Raw genomic sequence first — 6,000 nt, 5'->3', positions numbered from 1 at the left:
TTATGGACCATGAGATATCCTGGAAGGGTCATGGTTTAGAATTTTCTAAAGGCGTATGGCAGACCTTGTTCACCTTATTTATTTATGTCGAAAACCGCTTTGCCCCCGAATATCCGACTTGTATTATATAATGCTCTCATCAAGAGCAAACTTGACTATTGTTTTGAGTTTTTTTAGGCACTCTGCATCAATCGATAAATTGCTTACACTACAGAAGAAGGCTTTGAGGTGGACAGTTATGGCAAAGAGAAAAGCTTACACGGGTGCTTACTTCAAAATCTTAATGTTCTCAAAGTTACTGACATGGGCATAACCCAACGGCTAAGCTATGTATTTCGCTGCAAGAGTGTGAGAATTTTCATGTATCCTTGCCATTACGTAGTTCGACAAGTCTGGCAAAAAAATACCAGACTTCTTTTTTGCCCAAGCCTGGAATTTCTCTCACGCAGAACATCATATCAAAAGTGTCCTCTCCAGGACATACGTTTGACAATCAGCTCTGAGTTCCTCTTTAATTTTCGACTGTAAGTGCTCCGCTGATCAATAACAAGCGTAACTCCAATCATTTTGGCCCAAGAAATCTTGGGATGATCTGCAATCAGCCTTTGAGAAGTCCAAGACCATTTCTGATATTTCTTGAAAGTTAGGTGTAACATGTAACATTAGTGTAACATGGTGGCAGGGAAAGTTGAAATTTTGGGACTATTTAAATAAAAGATAGAATTTCTGTTTTGGAGCTCGCAGAGAACAGTCGCATTTTTTGTGCAGTTCTTATCTCCCAGGAATTTCAAACCAAGGTGTGACTTCCTCTGTTGCTCCTTGGTAGTGTTCGTGGAGTTTGTGTGTGGGTGAATGAATGGGAATTGCCATTCATTCACTCAATTAGGTTTGCTTTTTCACGGCTCTATGGTAAGACGTAATTCTTTAAAACCTAATAAGTGTTTTGCTCATTTAGGTATGTTTATGCTTACCTTTAGCACTTTGTCTCTGATTTGTATTGCAGTATTTCTAGTTCCAAATTGTTATGTGTATGTGTAGTTCTTTAGTTTGATTGTATTGGTCCTTAACAGTTAGAATTTATTGTTCATTAGTGCATTGATTTCATTGTGTGTAAGCTCAGTTTGTTGAGTTTATTTCTGTGTTTTTGTGTTGTTTTCCTAGTTTACGTATGTTCTTGATTCCTTGCTTTTCTCTGTCACTTACTTCTTGTTTACTATCTCCATCTTTGATTTGTATGTTAGTTTGATGTGAAGTATTTCATTCCTATTTTGCTCTGTTGTCCTGTATCTCAGGACAAGATTGCACAGCTTTTTTAGTTCTTTTCTTCTCTTTTTCTTGGCCTGTTGATTTTGTTACTAATAGATAGTTCCTCCTGCATTCATGATGGAAGCTATTTTAGGAAAAGTCAGCAAAGAGGCTAGACAATGTTTGGACCTGGTCTTAGCTGGAAAGGATCCTTCCATAGTCAATAAGCCGTTTATTATAGAGGCTTTAGTTGCTTGGGTCAATGAAACCAGGGTGCTGCTTGAAGAACAGGCTCACCCAGTAGTTGAGAAGTCGACTAATTTGACCAACGTAGAAGTTGAAGTAGTATCTCCTCTTGAAAAAGCGCAGGAAAAGACAGTTGTAGAGAAAATAGTCTGTCCTGTTTATCGAAAGCAGCCTTGTCCTGAAGAAGGAAAAGGCTGTCAGTTTGACCACCCTAAATGGTGTCAAAAACTTCTCAAGTTCGGCCTTGAGAAGTACAATAGTAAGAAGGGATGTTCAAAGGTAGATTGTCCTTTTTTTCACCCGTACATGTGCCGTCAGTCCATGAGACTTAAGACGTGCTTTAATGTACGGTGTACCTCCGTCCATGTTGAAGGGACGCAAAGAAAGCCGAGAAATAGGATAGCTCAGTTTCGTAGTTTTAGAGCTGACCCTATTCCTAAACCTAATCCCACCCCACCCCCCTTCCTTAACCCATTTAGCTTCCTCCCTCCCTCTCCTCCTACCCCCCACCCTCTCTCCCAATTCCCTCCTCTTCCTTCAAATACCCAATCCACCCCTATTCCTATAAAAACTCTCCTCCCTAATATTCCTTGCCCCACCCCTATTCCCAAAATACGTTCCTATTCAAATGTAGCTGCCCAACCCATTCCTCAAACCCAACCATCCCCATTAGCTCATGCATTGCCTCCAGTAGAACGTAGCTTTGTTGATAAGAGGGATTTTTTACGGTTGGAGAGGATGGTCCAAGATCTTGTGAACTTGGTCCGTCAAAAGAGAGGCCCGTAAAGGGGCTATATTTGAACGTGCATTGTCTGATTTCTAAAAAAGACAGCACAAAAGTTAAGATCTTAGAAGAACTAGCCGTTGAGAGAGAGATTGCATTCATCTCTATAACAGAAACCTGGCTTCGGCCAGGGGTCTTAGATGAAGAACTAACCATAGTTGGTTTCAACTTAGTTCGTTGTGATAGGATACGCCCTGATAATCCCATATTCCCACATGGGGGCGTATGCCTATATACAAATGTCGAATGGAGAAGTAAAGGTCTTAGTTTGTCATCTTCAAGGTCTTGATTTGTCTATTGTAACAATGAATAGACCCCCTTCTTGTTCAGTAAGCTCTTTTATGTCAGCTCTCAAATTCACTGGAAATGTGTTGGATAAGGCAGTTTGCTCGAAGGTTTTCTTTGTAGGGGACTTTAATTTTCCGGCTAGCGTTGTAGAGTGGGAGGTTAGTCCCGATGGGTATATGTAATGGTCAACCTAGATCACGGTCGCCTTTTATTTCTAGGTATGGCGACCATGATCTAGGTTAATCATTAAAACAACGGTTGGTCTCGGTGGTAAGTCGTAGACTGTCTCCTTATTCATGAGAAACATGGCTTAATATACAGAGAAGAGCATGCGCTTACGGCGCCTGTTCCAAGTCTGTCACAACATGTTGGAGCATAGAGTCCCTCTTTGGGATCAGGGTGTGAATCTCTCATGACGATGCTTTAGTTCGTATACATATATTCCCATTTCGAAATCGACATCTCAGTCGTTCGAAATGCTGGAGGAGTTTGAGATCCGGCGCAATTTCTCCCAGCATTTTGGTGTAGCCACTAGAGAGAATAGCGTTGTCAACTTGGTCTTTTCCAATGACCCTGATCTGATCCAATATGTCCATGTGACACCTAGTAATCTATTATGGTCGAGCTATGGTCGACCCTATCTCGAGAACATGATGATCTGACAGATTACAAGGTGTCACATGGACATACTGGATCAGATCAGGGTCTGAGGAGGAGGAGAGTGAGGGAGGAAGCTAAATGGGTTTAAGAAGTGGAGTGTAAAGGTTTGGGAAGGGGGTTCAGCCACATTTTGAAATGCCTCGCCCATTTGTGCTCCGATTTGTTCAGCTGGTTTCCAAAAGGTCGAGCAAGTCCAAAGATGTTTCAACCAATACGTAGAAGTAATGAGAGAGGCTACAAAGGTTGGGACGGAATGTAAAGTATTCATAGAAGGTAAACGGAAGGTATCTGATACTGAACGTTTTCAAAGCCATTCATGATCTTTGTCCCAACCCAGGATTTAGGGTCAATCGTAGTGACCGTAGAGGCTCAACATGCGTTTTGAGAGCACCTTCAAGTCCTCGTGAATCCAAGTTAGAGGCGGAGAATTGTTTTGTTGAACAATTTGCATCCCTCAAAAATTCCAGTATCAGTATTTAAGTCAGACTTGAACAAGTTGACTTAAATTCCTAATCAACCCTACATTCAATGGCTAACCAGATCTGCCAACTCCAATTCGTTGGTGGATTAGATATCAAGTAAACTGTTGTGCATCACTTTTGGAACAAACAACTGTGGCCTGGTGATTGTCCTGGCCTTAATTCTATCGAGAATTTATGAACAGTCCTTAAAATGAGAGTCAGTTATATGGAACCTGCCTCCGCCCCCGAACACCTTGAGAAGTAGCTTCAAGAAGTACAGTCTGGGATTGAGCTAATTATCTTTCAGTCCTTTATTGCATCTATTCGGACATTTAGGCAAGCACTGGTACCAGCAAACAGACTTGCCTGCCAGTGTCAGTGATGCAAAATTGGCGTTTCAAACTGGTTTTATCGAAGCTGACCTTTCCTCAATTACCAATGCGAAAGAGGGGTCAGCTTCTCAAAAACGTGTTTGAAGCCCCAAACTTGCATCACTGACTCTGGTACCAGCAAACAAACAAACCTGCCAGAGCTTGCCTAAACGTCCCCATACCAGAGTGAATGAAAAAGATTGTTGGATTGAAAGGTGATCTGTGATTACGCTGGATGCTAAACGAAATAAGTTACTTACTCTGCTCATCACTTGTTACTAGTTTTAACAAGGGGCAAGAACTTTACGGTCATAGTGTATAAACAGTTTGAAAAGGCAGAGTCAAAAAGAAAAGAAGAAACGCACAAGAAATACGTCCTGAGACTGTCAGAGACGCTAACAATGGCATAAAATCGAAGGACTCTTATGGTTCGAATGATGTCTCTTCCAAGACACTGAAGGTCAAGGCAGAGGCAGTTTTGAGACCCGTCATCAAGATAATACATGAGTCACTGAGGACAGGGATATTTCAGGTAGCCTTGAAGCTCGCGCAAATCATTCCAATCAACAAGAAAACACAAAGAAATAGAAAATCTGTGTTATGAACGGCCATAAAAAGTGAAGGTTTATGTACATTTTTACACCTGGGCCCGGCTATGGTTGTCATAGTTGGATTGAACGAAAAATTGACTTCCGTCATCATTAACAGATCTCTATTTCAGACCACTTCAGACGTCTCCAAAGGTGGGCGAAGCCAGCAACCAATTAAATAAAATGTCATTATCCTTTCATTTGAAAAACATGACATTGAATACTCCACACCTTAAATGGCAGTTATGAAACAATGATTTGATTGTTCCCCATGTAAACAAACAATGTCAATAGGTACATGATCATGCATGTAAATTTACTTTAATTAAGTTGAATCAACTATCCTAGTCACATATTCAGAAATTCTGAATTGTGACGGTCTGATAAAGTTCGCTGAGGGTGATTCTACTTAAGGTTGTAAAAATTGTTGTTCCTTTAAAGTAAACAGGGTGCTTCAAAAGAAGTGAAAGCCCATTCCATACTCATTTTGTTTGTTCACAGAAAGGATTGACGCTCGAAAAGATCGGCAAAGGCAATTGTAAAATGAAGTGATCTTGAATTATTACTGCTCCCCTTGGGCTTCGATTAGTCTTTGGCGTCGATGTATAATAATAAGCTTTATTGACATTCTTGGTCACGTCAGATAGTAAAATGTATAAATCTCTATGTATAAACAACTTATACAATATATAAAACAGACCAAGACATGAACGCTCTACATTTCAAAGCAACCCTTTACGTGGCGACACTAATTTTAGGCTGGTAAGTTTGCGTCAACGTGATCATTTAATTTAAAGTTGTGGTAGGTGTGTCCCGTTTCTTTTGAATCACCTTGAAATGTCTCATCTTTTGCCCTAAAGGAAAGTTCAAGCAAAATCTTGCAATGCATACGTTCGTTGAAAGTGATCAAATTGACGCTGGCTTCAGAATATTTCTTTTGCGCTTTAAAACATCCAGTCATTCTACCTATTACCACGGTGGTTAGAATATCCTTTCAAGTTTTTCACATATTAACATCTTTTTTTGTTGACAAAAAACCATGGGAATCAACTTTGATTTACTGCTTTATGATATTCGATTTTTTCTTTCTTTGCAGACTTCTATACGGTCATTGGGAATGGAATTCCCTGCAATTTGAAGAATAGGAATCGCTATTTCTTACATTACTTAGAGTTGGGGACTAAAGAAAGCCCATTTGTGTAGGGTTGATCAAGAATATTGGTCAAAGACTTTGTCCAAGTCTGACATAAATTTTGCTTAAGGATCAACGACATCTACATATTCCCGACGGATATTAGAGAAAAGCAAATTGCACAATAAAGAAACCCGAGAAAGAAGAGAGGTGGAATTACTTG

Source organism: Tigriopus californicus, chromosome 6, assembly GCF_007210705.1.
Source record: "Tigriopus californicus strain San Diego chromosome 6, Tcal_SD_v2.1, whole genome shotgun sequence".
In the NCBI taxonomy this organism is placed as follows: Eukaryota; Metazoa; Arthropoda; class Copepoda; order Harpacticoida; family Harpacticidae; genus Tigriopus; species Tigriopus californicus.
Note: the sequence above shows the minus strand (reverse complement) of the source record.